At 46.4% G+C, this 18,500-nt stretch overlaps 1 pseudogene; it reads right to left on the reverse strand.

Annotated features, from left to right (window-relative positions):
• Window positions 1–18,500, reverse strand: part of LOC105525228 — a 46,869-nt pseudogene that overhangs the window by 8,798 nt on the left and 19,571 nt on the right.

Below are 18,500 nucleotides of genomic sequence, written 5' to 3' on the forward strand. Positions count from 1 at the left end.
CAGCCGCCATGTTGTGTGTCAATAAGGCTTCCCGCAGCCCCTGCCTCTGGCCATTGACACTGAGGTCTTCCATGCAGCCATCCCAGCAGGGAGGCATTGGCGGCTCGTGTCAGGTCTAGGCGGTATTCCTGGAGGTGACAAGAGGCCTCTGCAACCAGCCCCCCAAGAAGAAGACTGCCACGTGGCTCCAGGTAGCTGAGGACTCCTCGGTTCGAAGTACATGTGGGGTACTGGTCCATGGAGATTTCCAGCTGGTGAATGTTGATGTGGACACTGATCTTGTGGGGCTGCCTGTCAGCCACAGGCACACTGCTGAGGAGCAATGCAGTACCCTGACCCTTCTCGACCATGGCCCACAGGTGGCCCTCAAATACATCCACATGGATGAAGTCCCCATGCGGGTCCCCTGCCTGGAAGGCTAAGGGTGCCTGCTGGCTCTGTGTGGTGAGTGTCAACCCCAGGGTTCCTTCATCCTGAGTGCCCCAGGCAGGGACGGCAGCTAAAGAGTGGGGCCCAGAGAAGCCCAGGGCCACATCCTCACCGGCAGAAAACTCTTCAGCACAGCCCTCACACACGTCGGGGGTCAGAGGCCGGAGGAGGCTGCAGCCATTGAGGGTGGCTGCACAGGGGCAATCTCTCAGGGGATAGCTGGTTCCCCTCAGGTAGGGCAGGCCAAGGCTCCCAATGCTCCCAACGAAGAGCCCACAGGGGACCTCTAGGGGGCTCCCAGGACTGCAGAGGTAGGCGTTCGGAAACCCATCAACTGACAATGTGGCCCAGCCCTCTGAGACAGTCAGCACTGTAGTGTGGGGGATGGTGTCGCTCACCAGCATTTCTGCTGGGGTCTGCAGCCTCAGCTCCTCCTGGCCCAGGACAAGTTTCACCTGAGGAGAGACGGGGAATGGGAGATGGGGGACAGCACTTTGAATCCATCATTTCCCTTATAAAACACACAGTGGGTTCCCCACAGTTGGGGCCCCAGAGCAGAAAACCTAGGACAAGGGCCTCTGGTGCCACTCCTTTTGCCTTCCTGCCATCTCTTTATTCATCCTCCAGACACTCGCCAAAGGAAACTCTGGGCCAGACCTGAATGGGCTCTGGGGACCCTGATGTGAATCAGATGTGCTCCTTGCCCACAAGGAACTGACATATAGCAAGATGCTCTTCTAGAAACCCAACCTGTATTTTTAAATTCTCCTTCTCTTTCCTTGAGTGAGAGGTGCCAGAAATACTGTCTTGGAATCTAGATTTCACCCCTGGGATAATAGGTAACTAAGAATCCCTTGATCAGTCCCCCTAAGTTTGGCAAAGTTTTTCAAGGTCACTCAGGCTAACTGTTCAGGGATAGGGAGCCCAGGCAGATGCTCTGTGTTCGGAAACAAAAGCTCCCTGACCTGTGGTGGAGGGAGATCTCAGGGACAGATGAAGGACATAGTTCTGTCACTATGACAATGACACCAGAAATGGCTCTGGTATGGCGCTCCCAGATGCTAGAACAGGTGTTGGCAGAGTATGGGAACTGCAAAACCAGAACAGTAAGAGCCATGATCTTGGAGTCCTGGTACGGTGCATCTCTGTAGGGGTGTGGCATCACTGTACCCGCAGAGCTCAGCAGCCATCAGTGCCAGACTATACCACATTGGTGTTCAACAGTGACACCTTGTGGCAGTGAGCAGCAATGACAGCAGTAGACTGACCAAGCCCTAGTCCTCTTCTCACTGGGGTGTGGAAGGAGATGGTTGCCCCAGATTTGTTTTTTTGTTTTTTTCTTTCTAAAATAGAGATGGGGTCTCATTGTGTGACTCAGACCAGTCTTGAACTCCTAGCCTCAAGTGATCTTCCCACCTTGACCTGCCAAAGTGGTGGGATTATAGGCATGAGTCACTGCACCCAGCCTGCCCCAAATTTGGACTAAGACCCTGGGTTCTTAAACTCTTCACGGTATGGGGGAAGACTCAAGAAGGAGCCACAAGACTCCTTGATAATAAAGCTTGTGGTGTCTTGAAGGATGAAATGGAAAAATGAAGCTGAGGCAGTACTGGTGCTGTTACTGTCGTGGACAGACAGTGGTAGTGCAGAGAAATTGGCGCAGTGCCATAGGGATGCACAGGGGTCATGGGGGCTCGGGAGGGGACCTCGCCCAGGAAGAGGGGATGCTCACACTGAAACTTCAAGGAGAGGCTAGAGTTAGGCAGGTGCAGGGAATGAGTGAGGCACGCACCTGGCAGAAGCAGTGTAGTGTCCAAAGGCCTGGCAGCAAGTGACCATAAGATGGCCAGGAACTGAAAGCAGTTCAGTGCAGTCAGAGCACAAGTGGCCAGGGAGGACTTGTGGTGGGAAACACAGTTGGAGGGAGCCGATGGGCAGAGCCAGTTCAGGAAGGATTTACCATTTCTGGGCTGCTGCTGCCCATCCCATGGTGGAGAACTTGAGACCCCAAGATAAAAGTGACTTACACAAAGTCACACAGCCAGCTGGGGTTCAAAGCTAGAGAAGGAATCTCACCCCCATCCCAGGGGGATGTCACTCACCTGCAGGCATCCGGAGTAGAGCTGCAGCAGGAGGTGGTCAGCTGGGCCTGCTGCCAGGAGAAGGAGGGCTTCAGGGTGGGATGTGGAGAACTGCAGCTGTAGGTCTATGTCGGTCAGAGCCGTGGCCACAGACACCTCCAGGTGGTTCTCACCGAAGAAGGAAGCTGTGTGAGAGAGGGAGCTCTGGTCAAGGCTCAGATTCTTGCCTGGAGGAGGCGAGGTGCCACAGACAGGGACGGGTGGGTTGCAGAAAGGGGTTCATGCTGGTGCACCCTCATGGTTCTGCTATATGGTGCTGCCTCTGAGCACTGCCCAGATCCCAGCATTTCCTTGGTCCTGGCACCAGAAGGCACAGCCTCACCTTGTGTCCAGTCCAGATCTTGACTTTGCAGGAGGTCAGACCCAGAAATTCCCAGCAACTCAGTTCTCCTCCTTAGAGATTCCTGGAGCCAGAGGCCTCCGCCAGCTCTGACTCACCTCCCCTGGGCCCCAGAGGAGTCTCCCTCCCAGGTCTGGCTCCCTGACCCAGCCCAAAGGGAAACATCACTGGCCTGATCACCTGGCTTGGTGGTCACAGCCCCGAGGAATGGAGTTTCTGGAGAATCACCCCCAGTCCAGACTGATTCCTGCTGATATTGGTTCTCCTAAGTGCCCTTGTGCTTGGGCTCCTGTGCAGCACCTGCCGTGCCATGCCCTGCTTCCACGGATTGGCTGGGGCCATGGCTGGGATCTGGGGATGGTTTCAGTGCAGCCCACCTATCCCCACTTCTCTATCAGGTCATTCTTTCAGCTGCCATTGAGGGTGGGGGCGGGAGCTTACTGGCCTCAGTTTGCCAAGGAGCAAAGGCCCTGAGGCCAGATGGGGACCATATGCAGTGTCAAACCAAAGTGGGCCCACACTTCCTCCATTAACCCTGCTACTGCTTTCTGCTGGAGAGCTATTCACAGTCCCCACTGAGCAGTCAGATCCAGCCCCATTGTTTCCACCATGGCCAAGGAACCAGGAATGAGAACAGCTGAGCTCCCAACTGCCCCAGGCCACCACTCAGGCTGAGGCTGAAGAGAGGGCCTAGGAGGGGCTGAGGGTATGCAGGGCAGGCCAGAGAGGGCCTCACTAGGCAGAAGGCCATGTCTGGGGTTGCCTGGGGTTAGTGGTTCCCATGCAAGGCCCGTTCTGTCCCACACTGGGACTCCTCCTCTTTTGAGTTGCTGCTTCCTCCAGGCAGTTTCCCCAAATCAGCCTCCCTGACTTCCAACCTGCTGCCATAATTTCTGGTCTATGCCTTTTGTGGTGATAAGAGCCAAATACAACTTCGACTTTGCCTGCAGATGTCCAGGGCTAGGGGGCAGACAAATATAGGTTAAAAACCTTGATTCATCCCTGTTGAGTTTCCCTCAAACCCCAAGAACAAGCACAGGCTGATGGCCTTGATAGGGTGATCCAGTACTGGCCTCACATGTGCCGGGACCTGGCCAGCCTAAGCCAGCTGCCATCTGTTCGAGGAAGTAGCTTCAGCCATTGGAGGAGTTGGAGATTTCTACGCCCTAAGGGCAGCTGGCCCCACCTGGAGAGATGTCCAGGAAAGATCCTGTAAGAGACCCTCGGGCTGAGTTAAATCCCCTGTAGTTATCCCCTCCTCCTGCCAGCACTGCTGGCAACACCAGCACCTTGTCTGGGAAGCTAAGGGAATCAAGTAAGCCCCGCAGACCATCTGCGCGGGGGTGGCCCAGCAGGCTCAGCAGGCACAGCACAGCTTGGTGCCAGCAAGAGACAGACCAGGGAACTGCAGGTGGCGGCCACCTACTGGGGTGCCTTATCTGCAAAGACATTGATTCCTAAGAGCGAAACACAGCACACTAAAGTGAGGGAGGCCATAGCACAAGGGGTGGGGGCACGTGGCCCTGCAGGATGAAGCCACCACCGTCACCGGCTGGAATAGCTCACAGCAGCTGCCAGGAGACAACTGCTGCATTTTCAGGAATTTTGAGAGCCAGGTGTTACTGCCCACAGCGGGAATATTTATACCAGGCAAAGAGGCAAATATCGAAAATCAGGGTTCCCTCTCCCCAAGAAAGCCCACTGCTAAACATTTACCTACCCAGCACCCACGGGGAAGGGGACACATCTCCCTGTGCCCACCCACCTGTGTTAGGGTTCCCTAGAGGGACAGAATAAGAGATATATAGAAATAGGTATAGAGATAGATAGATAGATAGATAGATAGATAGATAGATAGATAGATAGATAGACAGACAGACAGACAGATAGAAAGGGGAGTTTATTAAATATTAACTTACACAATCACATGGTCCCACAATAGGCTGTCTGCAAGTTTGAGGAGCAAGAAGAGCCAGCCCAAGTCTCAAAACTCAAGAACTTGGGAGTCCGATGTTAGAGGGCAGGAAGCATCCAGCAGGGGAGAAAGATGTAGGCTGGGAGGCTGGTCCACTCTTGCCTTTTCACATTTTTCTGCCTGCTTTATATTCACTGGCAGCTCATTAGATGGTGCCCACCAGTATTACGGGTGGGTTTGCCTTCCCCAGCCCACTGACTCAAATGTTAATCTCCTTTTACAACACCCTCACAGACACACCCAAGGGATCAATACTTTGCAGCCTTCAACCCAATCAAGTTGACACTCAGTATTAACCATCACACCACCCTTGCACTACAGGTATACGTACACCCACTAGGGCATGGTCAACGTCAGGAATCTGGGCCAAACAGGAACTGAAGGAGACGGTTGGCTCTAACCACTGAACCATCTGCCTGCAGCCCCCTCCCAGCAGAAGAGAGAAGAGCCTGTTTGGCCAGAGTGGAACGGTGGCAAGAAACAGAGGTACTTTCCAGAGCGCTGGGGTCTGAATGGGTCCACTGAGGGGCTGGGCCCTGCTGCTTCCCGTGGGGCTGAGTGGGAGGGGCTCACAGAGGCTGCCTTGTGCTGCTGGATTGCACAGCCCGTCAGGACCCCACCCCAACAGAGGCCTCTGAGGCCTTGCTGGCCAGGGCTTTGGAAACTCTGACAACACCGCTTCCCCCACCTTCTGATCTCCTTTTTCTGCCCCTCTTACACTCTCTGAGGGGCTGCAGTTGCAAGAACCCAGAAATTCTGTCTTGGAGGTGGTGATGGGCAGGGGCAGTTAAAGAGGGGCTTTGAATGGAGAGGGTCTGCAGGATAAAGATTTAATAAGCTAGGAGTCAATCCAGAAGACTTCCTGGAGGAGGTGATGGTGGTGTAGAGTCACAGAGAGGGAGGAAGAGGCAGTCTCAGGACAGCAGCAAGTCCAAGTGAGAGAGTGGCAGAGGTATACAGGACCCCACTGGGTGGGGTGAGGAGGGTTTCTGCTCCCTCATCCCCTAGAGCTTCTGGCTTATCACAGGATAAGAGCCAGCTAAGCTCCAGGGGCTTTCCAGGAAAAGTGCCCCTTGGAAAGGGTGTGACCTTTTCACCGCTCCCAACAGCATCCTAGAAATGGTTTGGCCTTTCCCCTCCCGAGTTCCACAGAGAACACAGCCAGCAGAGGACACATTATCTGTCATCCAGAAATGGGTCTGATTCTCAATCAAGGGACAGCAGGACTGGTAGAGACTGTCAGGCCACACGGCTGCCTACACAGCACCCCCATGCTTGGGGGCGGTGAGGGGGATGGCAGGGGCTGGCTGTCCACAGGCCAGACATGACAGGGAGGCTCACCGGAGATGGCGCACTTTGGAGGGACAAAGTCAGGGGAGAGCTTCCTCTTGTTGGGCCACAAGACTCCACAAGGACAGCACGGTGACTGATTCCCAGCGCTAGAGGCGAGGCGATCGGCCATGTGTAGGTGTATATCTATGTGTGTGTGTATATGTGTATTTATTTATTTATTTAGATGGAGTCTTGCTCTGTCCCCCAGGCTGGAGTGCAGTGGCGCGATCTCGGCTCACTGAAACCTCTGCCTCCTGGGTTCAAGCGATGCTCCTGTCCCAGCCTGCCAAGTAGCTGGGACTACAGGCACCCGCCACCACTACCGGCTGCTTTTTGTATTTTTAGTAGAGATGAGGTTTCACCATATTGGTGAGGCTGGTCTCAAACTCCTGACCTCGTGATCTGCCGGCCTCGGCCTCCCAAAGTGCTAGGATTATAAGCGTGAGCCCACAGCACCCGGCTATTTATAGAATATGACCTCAACTATTTAAACATATCTGTAGGGGTATATGTACTTTGATAACAAACAAACAAACAAATATATACTGATAGAAACTAGCCATCATGTCAACAGTGGTTATATTAGGTAGAGAAATTACATGAGATTTTAATTTTTTTATATTTTACTAGTGGTCTCAATAATGGTTCTTTATAAGTTTTATAATCAAGAAAAAAAGGTTTCTAAAGTTTTTTGCAAAATGGGAAGTTATACTTCTTTATATACTAAAGACAAAAACAAAACTTCCTATTTGAATACCTTTGACTTTTACTGCAGACTTACAGACCCTTGAAAGAAAAGGCAATTCCCTCCCACTAGTTCTGGTGTCATTCTCCCCATCTCTGCCTTCACTTCCACCTTGGTCTTTTTTCTACTTCCCACCTCGGCTACTGGTCACTACCCAAAACGCTTGGTTGGCTTAATGGTTAGAATTCAGGGAAAAAGAGATCCTGAATTCCTAATCTAAACTAAGATTATACATGTGGGAAATAATAAAGAGAAACCAGGTAGTAAATAAGATTTGCAGGACTTAAAATACCCAGACTTCAATTCCTCTAAGATTATAGTTATTAATCATGCTTTTATATCATATTATCACTTAACATTTAATTTGTAAATATAATGTTCATGAGGAAAAGAGAAAATAGCTTGGCTTCTTTCCTCACCGAATTGTTGTTCTTAGTATCTTCTACACATTCCAGAACTGATGTCAGATTTGGCTCAACAGAGTCCACAAACCATAGTGGTGAAGAAGATGAATAGGATTCCTGTTTAGCACAGAGACACGTGTGTTAAATGTTTACATACAGACTAACCCAAATATGCAATTAAACCACACCACTAAATGGCAAGATGACCATGGATTTAAACAAAATGTTTCGGGGGAAAAGGCAACACATTAAAACTCATATGAGGCGCTGGACTTCTAAGACAGCCATTCTCCTTGCATAGCACTGTCTGCTGCTACAGCTCATAGAAGTCAACAATTTTCTTCAACACTGGTAGGCAGCCTCTAAAATGGCCCTGATCACCCTTACCTCCTGCCATTCACACCCTTGTAAAACTTCCACCCCTGGACCTAGTGACTCACTTCTAACAAAGAGAATACAGCAAAAGTAATAACATCACTTCTGAGGTGAGGCTACAAGCAGACTATGATGCCTGCCTTGGTCACCCTTCTCCTGCTCTTTCCATTGCTCCCTCTGATGGAAGCCAGTTGCCATGTGATGAGGTGCCCTATGGAGGGGCCCACATGGCAAGGTATTGCAAAAGGCCTCTGACCAGTAGCCATCTAGAAAAGGAGGCCCAGTCCAACAGCCTCTGAGATGAATCCTGCCAACGTGAGCCTGGAGACGGATTCTCTCCCTATCCTGCCTTGGGATGATCACAGCCACCTCCAACACCTTCACTGCCTGGTGAGAGGCCAAGCCAGTGAATCCAAGGTAAACTGCACAGACTCCTGACCCACAGAAACTGTGAGATAACATTTATTGTTTTAAGCTGCTAAATGTGTTACAGAGCAATAGATAACTAATTCAAACACCATAAAATTCTAACATTTTATTCTATCACATGAACCAAGTAATACCAATAAATGCCATTACTATACATAATATTGTTGGAATACAATTACATGTGATTTTTTTAAAAAGCTAATGAACTAAGCATTATGTGCTTTCACCCACTAACAAACATTACGTTGTACTGCTTTCTATTATAAATTGGGGAAAAGCCATTATTATTATCTATTAGCTTCAGAATAACTAGGTTCAAGTCATGGAAAACAATTTTGCACAAACAACTTTTAAGAAAAACAAGATGGGCCAGGTGCGGTGGCTCACGCCTGTAATCCCAGCACTTTGGGAGGCCAAGGCGGGCGGATAACGAGGTCAGGAGATTGAGACCATCCTGGCTAACAGGATGAAACCCCATTGCTACTAAAAAAAATACAAAAAAATTAGCCGGGCATGGTGGCGGGTGCCTGCAGTCCCAGCTACTCGGGAGGCTGAGGCAGGAGAATGGAGTGAAGCCAGGAGGCAGAGCATGCAGTGAGCTGAGGTCGCGCCACTGCACTCCAGCCTGGTGACAGAGCGAGACTCCATCTCAAAAAACAAAGAAAGAAAAAGAAAAACCAGATGGCTGGACATGGTCCCTCATGCCTGCAATCCTAGCACCTTGGGAGGCCAAGGCAGGTGGACCACAAGGTCAGGAGATCGAGACCATCCTGGCCAACATGGTGAAACTCTGTCTCTACCAAAATTTAAAAAAATAATAGCCAGGTGTGGTGGCGCACGTCTGTAGTTTCAGCTACTCAGGAGGCTGAGGCAGGGGAATCGCTTGAACCCGGGAGGCAGAGGTTTCAGTGAGCTGAGATGTGCCACTGCACTCCAGCCTGGCGATAGATAGAGCAAGATTCTGTCTCAAAAATAAATAAATAAATAAAATCAAAGAAAAAGAAAAAAGTTGTATTGAAGGAGAACATCATTAACAGTATATCTCTTCAATAATGATTTATTTTACTATTATCATTCTTCTCATTCCTCTCTTACTGTGTTCCAAATCTCTTTACAGGCTAAAAGAAAGTCTTCAGAATTAATCCTATTCTTTTTTTTTTCCTTTGTTTGGTTTTTTTTGAGACCGAGTTTCGTTCTTCTTGCCCAGGCTGGAGTGCAGTGGCACAATCTCAGCTCACCACAACCTGTACCTCTCAGGTTCAAGCAATTCTCCTGCCTCAGCCTTCCTGAGTAGCTGGGATTACAGACATGTGCCATCATGCCCGGCTAATTTTGTATTTTTAGTAGAGACGGGGTTTCCCCATGTTGGTCAGGCTGGTCTAGAACTCCCAATCTCAGACGATTCGCCCACCTCGGCCTCCCAAAGTGTTGGGATTATAGGCGCGAGCCACCGCGCCCAGCCAATCCTACTCTTAAAGAGCACCACTTACTGAGTATCGCATTTTCTTCTATAAATTCTTCAGCATACACTGAGAATACACCATATGGATCATTTTTACGCTTTTGATTTTGGGGCTTTTTTATTTTGGCTAACGAAATTACAATTCAATTTAGGACCTCATTCTGTTAGGTTAGTATCTGTCTAGTAAACTTCAGCATAAGCAAAATAAAATACATGTTGTTGCTCTGGACTGAAACCCCTCAAAACCATATTTTAAAAATTACAAAAAAAATTAACTGAAATCAAGTTTTTAAAACGCTTGCAGATGAAAAGATACGATATATAGTAGGTCTAAGTACCTATTTCAGTGGTTCCCAAAGTGCGGCCCTCAGACCCCCAGGTCCAAACTATTGTGACATAATAACAATATGTCACAGGAATAATAACATGGTGACATTAGCTGTAAGTATGCAAATACAATAGTGGGTAAAAATACTGGTACTTTAGCACAAACAAAGGCAGTAACACCAAACTACTAGTAGTCATGGCATTCTTCACCATGCACAGGAAATGTTTAAAAAGGAACAGCGGGCGGGGCAGGGTGGCTCACGCCTGTAATCCCAGTGCTTTGGAAGGCTGAGGCAGACGGATTACCTGAGGTCAGGAGTTTGAGACCAGCTTGGCCAACATGGTGAAACCCCATCTCTACTAAAAATATAAAAATTAGCTCGGTGTGGTGGTGCATGCCTGTAGTCCCAGCTACTTGGGAGGCTGAGGCAGGAGAATCACTTGAACCTGGGAGGCAGAGGTTGCCTTGAGCTGAAATCGCGCCTATGTAACTCCAGACTGGGCAACAGAGCAAAACTCCATCTCCAAAAATAAAAAGAAAAAGGAAGAGCAACAAAAGGTCAGTTTCATTTAAGAACATCTATGATAAGGCTGGGAATTTTGGCTCATGTCTGTAATTCCAGCACTTTGGAAGGCCCAGGCAGGGGGATCACTTGAGCCCAGGAGGTCAAGACCTGCCTGGGCAGCCTGGTGAAACCCCATCTCCACAAAAAATACAAAAATTAGCTGAACACAGTGGCTGCATGCCTGTAGTCTCAGATACTTGGAAGGCTGAGGCAGGAGGATTGATTGAGCCCAGAAAGTTGAGGCTGCAGTGAGCTGTGATCACACTACTGCACTTCAGCCTGGGTGACAGAACAAGGCCCTGTCTCAAAAATTAAAAAAAAAAAAATGTTTATGATGAAGCAGTGAATATTTTACTACATCTTAATCCTTGAATATATCTTCTTACTATTTCAAATGATGAAATGGGAAGTATACACGAGCATTCCTACAGGCTGCCTGGGAAAAAAGCCCTTGAGTGACTAAGTCATGAAGTGAATTAACCACTTTAATGGAAAACCAATTTTACTTGAAAGGATGACTGGCAAACAATGTTATTTCAACTTGAGTTTCTGGCAGACATTTTCTAAAAAATCAGATTCTGTCATTTCAAGGAAAACAGACAGGCCATAATAAAATTCAATAATAAAATTGCTAATAAAATTGAAGCTTTTGAACAAAAAAATAGAATTTTAGAAAACTTATATCCACCATCGCTTTCCAAAAGTATTCTGATGAAATTGATGTTGGTACTGATTAATGTATTTTGATACTGTACAATCAATTGTATCAACATGTAGAAGATCTCAGTGAACCATTGTTTTATAAATGACCAATGCATGATGTTATAATATCATGCAAGGGTGAAATTTCCAAAGTTCAAGAAAAACCAAGCTTTGATGGAGTATCAAAAAAGAAGCCTAGGCAACATGGCAAAACCCTGTCTCTACAAAAAAATACAAAAAGTTAGCCAGGTGTGGTGGTACACACCTGTAGTCCCAACTACTCTGGAGGCTGAGGTGGGAGGATCACCCAAATCCCCGGAGACTGAGGCTGCAGTGAGCCATGATCACACCACTGCATTCTAGCCTGGGCAACAGGGCAAGACTCAAAAATATATACATAGACATCCACAATGATCTAAAATGGTTATCTGTATGAGATTGGCCTTTGTTCATACAATATCACACAATGTTTCGGGAGTTGTTTCTATTAAAAGGGAAAGCTTTACTGAAGACTCCTTACCCTCTCTATCTGCCTAATATAATTTCTGAATAACTCCTCTATTAAAAGTACTACTTAGGTGCTTCATATGAGAGTTCTGATATTTCCCAACGCTCCTTCACAAATTAAATTTGGAAAGGTAATCTGTCCCAGGAGGGCAAACCAAAGAAAAAGTCCTAGGCTCCTGAGTCAAGGTTTATTTATTTCCTTTGTACAAGTTTGACTGGACTACTTTTTAATCATAGCAAAATAAGAAAAATGCAAGATGAAGTTAACAGCATAGATTTATTTCCCATGAAAAGCTGTTATAAAGCATTCTCAAAATAAAGTGTTATTCAGCCACAAATGACATCATCACTTTTTTATTCATAGAGCACAGTATCGTTGCCAAAGAGCTTTCCTCTATATGTTCTCTTGCAGGGCAAAAAATATTATCTATTTTATACAGAAACACATTAAAAAAAAGTGATTTACTTAAGGTCCTAACTACTAAATAAAAGCTAAACTATTCACTTCCTCCTAGATTCAGAGAGAGCTCCAACATTTTCTGAAATTTAGTATTTTGTCCTTGGGGTAGGCACTTTTTGGCAAAAGTGAATAGACATTTAATTAGTCAATCAAAAAAAACTTATTAGGTACAGTAAGTTCTTCAAAAGTTTAACTTGTTCAACTTCCTTGTTCTTTGTTCCTAAGAACAATTTCCCTGTACCTTCTCACCCCTACTTACCTGCTTAGTTATCTGCTCAGTTACCTGCCTTGTAAACAACTCTTCCCGTCAGTCTCAACCTGTAACTCACATTCCCTCTCCATTTCTTATTAGGGAAAATACTTGCGATAGCAAATCAGGTCCGATTAGATCGTGTGGTCCAACCCCAGCCCATGGGGGAATGACACAGAAGTAGGGACTACATTAGGGATAAAAACCCCTGCTCTAGAGAGAACCCACTCGGTGTGCTCTTGCAATTGTGACTAACCCAAGCAACACTCTTTTGCAGAAGTTGTCTTGCTAAGAAAATAATTTTTGCCTGAGTGCTGGTTCTTCCTTGCGGCACTGATCATTTCTTTCTAACAATCTGGGGGCTTGTCCAGGATTCCCGTTCTCCTCTAGGGAAAGGGTCTCTGGTCACCTCTAGTGAGGAGAGGTGCCCCACTGCCTCATTGAGGTGGCCTCATGGTGAGAGATCAGGACTCACCCAGTGTGACGAATAAACCCGGACTCTCAGCAATGTGGAAAGGAACAGACCAACAACTTAGAGAAAAGGATCCTCACATACCGCGGAGACCAGGTAACCATGTGCACAGACCAAAGTAAGAAACATCACAAGAGCAACAAAATAGTTCCTTGGTGGTTGGGATATCTTGGAGATTGAAAGTGTGTGTTGAAATTCAGAACTGAGTGAGAAGCAAGTGTTCAGTCCAGATCTGCGGTTCTGTGGTCACCTTCTACTGCTTAAGGTAGCCCTTCTGTAAAGCAGTCCGGGTCAGGGGTTTCTACTGAACCCGCCATTGCTAAGAGGAACCCAACGTTCCCACAAGGGAAGCAGCCAGGGAAGGACAAAGTGAAAGGAGAAAAGTGCAAGAAACCTCCAGCAGGGGGGTTGAGCCTCTAGGAAAGGAAAGGAAAGGTTAGAAATCTCCAGTAGGGGAGGCTGAGCCACACACAAACCTCTGGTAACTGGGAAGGCAAGAAATTTCTAATGGGAGAAATTAAGCCTCACCCCAAACTCTTTTTAAGATGGGAAATACCCCAAGTAAGGTAGGAGATAAAAAGAATAAAGCTAGCAACACTAACATTCCTCCTGATAGTCCCCTAGGGCTTATGCTAAAATACTGGAAAGAGAATGAAAGGACTAAATACAACAAAAAGCAGCCAATGATAAAATATTGTTGTTTCATTTGGACTCAGGAACCAATCCTCAAGCCCTCAGTCTTGTGGCCAAAGTTTGGGTCAGATGAGGATTGGATTTGTCAGCTTTTAATAGGACATGTAAATGACAAGAGCGCATAGTCTATTTCTAGGAGGAAACAGACTATTCTCTATGTTGGTGACAAGGACCTGTCCTTCTTTATTCTCTAAAGATTGGAGGGAGCAAGTCAGAAATTAACTCCTCTGAGAAAGATAAGGTCCCTATTCCTAGACAGCTCACCAACACATGGAACCTCCTCTACCACCTTCCCCCGTCCAATACCCCTAACCCTAACCTCCCTCCCCCTCAAGCAGAGGCAGTTGTCATAGACCCTTCTCCTACCCACATCATTCCCCCTACTTATAACCCTGCCTCTTGGGAATCGTCCCAAGAGCCTGCTCACTGCCAGCCTAAGTACCCTTCCCTGAAAGGACTTCAACGTGAGATAGAGCAATGTAAAAAGGCTATTCAGGACTTCCCCTTCCCCTCTAACTTGGAAGAATCAGCTCCATCTCTCTTCCCCTTAAGAGAGGTATCCCTAGGAGGAGGAGCCAGCATTGGCTTTGTAAATGCTCCTTTAACCAGCTCAGAGGTCCGAAACCTAAAAACAGAGCTCAAGCCACACTATTAGACTACTCATATGGAGTAACAGATCAAATTAACCAATTTCTAGGACCATAGTTATATACTTGGGCTGAGTTAATGTCCATCCTAGGCATCCTCCTCTCAGGGGAAGAAAGAAGCATGATCCCTAGAGTTGCTATGGTAGCCTGGGAACATGAACACCCTCCTGACAAAAAAGTTCATGCAGCAGATCAAAAATTCCCCAACCAAGACCCCGGTGGGACAACAGTAATGCAGCCCACCGAGGGGATATGCAAGACCTTAGGGAAATGATAAAAAAAAAAAAAAAAAAAAAGGGGGATTCGGGAGTCAGTACTCCAAACCCAAAATCTTACTCGAGCATTCAACATACAAAAAAGGAAAGATGAAGGGCCTATGGAATTTTTAGACAGATTGAAAGAACAAATGAGAAAATAAACTGACCAAGATTTAGAAGATCCCCTAGGGCAGGGAATGTTAAAGCTTCATTTCATTACTAACAGCCAGATAACACAAGGAAATTACAAAAATAGAAACTGGAAGGACCGTCCCATGAACGAACTTTCTTAGAGAAGCTCAGAAAGTGTGTGTAAGGAGGAACAAGGAGAAGCCAAGACAAAAAAATGAAAATTATGTTATCCACCTTCCAACAGGGGGCCCCAAAGGATAAAACACACCAGTATTACTCTCCGTTGCCAGGAGACCCATACACTCCCAAACAAAGCCTCCCAAGAGCCAAAACCTATAAAGATCCTAGCCCCCACTTCCTAAGCCATATGAAGAACATAAGGAGGCAAAGCCAAGAAACACAAAACTAGAGAGAGGAGACAGAATGAATGCTTCAATTGTGAGAAAGTAGGCCACTTCAAGAGGTACTGTCACGAATTAAAACCAGAAAGAGAAGTTGTCCCACTTACGACCTTTAAGGAGGAATGGGGGGTTAGGGGCTCTGACTCTTTTACCTTGAATCCCACCAAGAGCCCTTGATAAATTTAGAGGTGGGACCCAAATCTGAACTTATGACCTTTTTAGTAGACTCAGGAGCAACTGCTCCTCTGTCTGTTACCTTCCGCTACAATATAGCCTGATTCTCAAAGGAACTTGTAGTCTCAGGGGTAAAAGGAGAGGGAATCAAAGTAAAAAGTTTAGAAGAAACAGAAATTAGATGTAAAAACTGCTCAGCTAATGTTGAATTTTTGTTAATTCCAGAGGCAGGAACTAATCTATTCAGAAGAGACTTAATGTTAAAATTAGGTATAGGTTTACATGTTGTCTCAGAAGGATTCTACACTTCACTAAACCTGCTCACCACTGCAGACGAAACATACATTCATCCTGATGTTTGGGCAAGGGAAGGAAATTGGGGAAAACTCCGAATTCCCCCCATATATATAAAGTTTAAAAATCCTGGAGAAATAGTAAGAAGAAAGCAATATCCTATTCCTTTAGAAGGCAGAATAGGCCTAAAACCTGTCATTGAAAGCCTCATCAAGGGTGGGCTCCTTGAACCCTGTAGGTCCCCTTATAACACCCCAATACTGCCTGTGAAGAAACCAGATAGGTCATATCAACTAGCGTTAAGACCTCTGGGCCATGACCCAGACAGTCCAGACTACCCACCCTCTTGTCCCTAATCCTTAAACCATTCTCAGTAAAATACCATATGAACATCAATGGTTTACAGTAATAGATTTAAAAGATGCCTTTTGAGCATGCTCCTTGGCTGAGGACAGCTGAGACATTTCTGCTTTTGAATGGGAAGATCTCCATTCTGGATGAAAGCAACAGTATTGATAGACAGTTCTACCTCAAGGCTTCACAGATTCCCCTCATCTTTTTGGTCAAATTCTAGATCAAGTGTTAGAACAAGTTTATATCAAACTGTATATGTCTGCTCCAGTACGTAGATGACCTATTAATGTCTCATTAGGCTATAGAAAAGGTATCTGCTTTCTCCATCCATATCCTTAACCATTTGCAAGGAGAAGGGCTACGGGTTTCTAAGGGAAAGTTTCAATTTGTAGAGCCTGAAGTTAAATACCTAGGACACTTAATAACTAAGGGCAAACGAAAGATAGGCCCCAAGAGAGTAGAAGGGATTGTATCAATACCTTTGCCTAAGACTAAACAAGAACTCACAAAATTCCTAGGGATAGCTGGACATTGCAGTTTATGGATTGACTCATATGCACTACTCACAAAGCCTCTCTACCTAAAACCTACCCAAGAAAAGCCTGACCCTCGCCTGTGGACTTCTGAAGTCCACCAGGTTGAGGAGCTAAAACAGCTGCTTATAACTGCCCCTGTTTTAGCTTTGCCTTCCCTAGAGAAGCCATTTCACCTTCTGTTAACATAAACAAGGGGGTAGCTTTAGGGGTCCTTACCCAAGAACACGGAGGTCACCAGCAACCCATGGCTTTCCTATCAAAAGTTTTAGATCCTATAACCTGTGGATGGCCTGAATGTTTCAATCCATTGCAGCTACCACCTTGTGAACTGAAGAAAGCAGAAAACTAACCTTTGGGGGGAAAGTCAGTTGTAAGCATGCCCCATCAGGTTAGAACGATCTTAAATCAAAAGGCAAGAAGGTGGCTTACTGACTTGAGAATTTTAAAGTGTGAAGCTATCCTATTAGAAAGAGATGATTTAACACTAACCACTGATAATTCACTTAACGCAGCAGGTTTCCTGACTGGAGGTCCTAATCTAAAGAGACCTGAGCATGAGTGCTTGGATTTAATTGATTATCATACAAAAGTTAGGCCTGATTTAAGAGAGACCCCTTACAAAACAGGGCAGCACTTATTTATAGATGGCTCTTCCCAAGTAATTGAAGGAAAAAGGCATAATAGGTACCCAGTAGTCGATGGGGAGGCACTTGAAGAAGTAAAGTCAGGAAGACTGCCCAATAATTGGTCTGCCCAAACATGTGACCTGTTTGCATTAAATCAAGCCTTAAAGCACCTGCAAAACCAAGAAGGGACTATTTATACTGATTCCAAGTACACCTTTGGGGTAGCTCACAGCTTTGGAAAAATTTGGACTGAACGAGGTCTTATTAATAGCAAAGGCCAAGACCTGGTCCACAAAGAATTAATCACCCAAGTATTAGATAACCTCCAGCTGCCAAAAGAAATAGCTATTAAGGCCGGGCGCGGTGGCTCAAGCCTGTAATCCCAGCACTTTGGGAGGCTGAGATGGGTGGATCACAAGGTCAGGAGATCGAGACCATCCTGGCCGTCTCTACTAAAAAATACAAAAAACTAGCCGGGCGAGGTGGCTGGCGCCTGTAGTCCCAGCTACTTGGGAGGCTGAGGCAGGAGAATGGTGTAAACCCAGGAGGCGGAGCTTGCAGTGAGCTGAGATCCGGCCACTGCACTCCAGCCTGGGTGACAGAGCGAGACTCCATCTCCAAAAAAAAAATAAATAAATAAAGAAAGAAAGAAATAGCTATTGTCCATGCTCCAGGACATCAGAAATGTGTTTCTTTTCAAAGCGGAAGGAATAACCCAGCAGATTAAATAGCCAAACAAGCTGCCATTTCCTCTGAAAACACCTGTTTTTCACTTAGGCCCTTGCCTTCCTCCCCTGACTGCAGTCCCCATCTTTTCTCCCGCTGAAAAGGAAAAATTAATAAAAAGAGGAGGCAAAGAAAATTCAGAAGGGAAATGGGTGTCACCAGACCAAAAAGAAATGTTATCCAAACCCCGCGTGAGGGAAATTCTCTCTCATCTGCATCAAGGGACTCCTTAGGGACTTCAAGCTATGTGTGATGCAGTCCTCGGGGTCTACAGATGTATAGGAATTTATACTGTGGAAAGACAAGTTACAGATAGTCGCCTAGAATGTAAGAAGACTAATAAGCAGACCCTCAGAAAGCCATCTGTTGGAGGGAGAAATCCAGGATTAAGGCTGTTCCAAAGTGTCCAAATTGATTACACAAAAATGCCCCCAATCGGTCACTTAAAATATTTACTAGTGATAGATCACCTTACTCATTGGGTAGAAGCTACTACCTTTTCAAGTGCAATTGCTAGTAATGTAGTCAAGCCATTAACTGAAAATATTATACCCAGGTTTGGATTAATAGAAGACATTGATTCAGACATGGGACTCATTTCACTGCACATGTTGTTAAGAAACTAGCCCAAGTTCTAGATATAACATGGGACTACCATAACCCCTGGCACCCACCTTCATCAGCAAGAGGAGAAAGAATGAATCAGACTCTGAAAACCCACCTAAGCAAATTAGTCCTAGAGAC

This window comes from Colobus angolensis, unplaced genomic scaffold (genome assembly GCF_000951035.1).
Source record: "Colobus angolensis palliatus isolate OR3802 unplaced genomic scaffold, Cang.pa_1.0 Scaffold522, whole genome shotgun sequence".
Lineage (NCBI taxonomy): Eukaryota > Metazoa > Chordata > Mammalia > Primates > Cercopithecidae > Colobus > Colobus angolensis.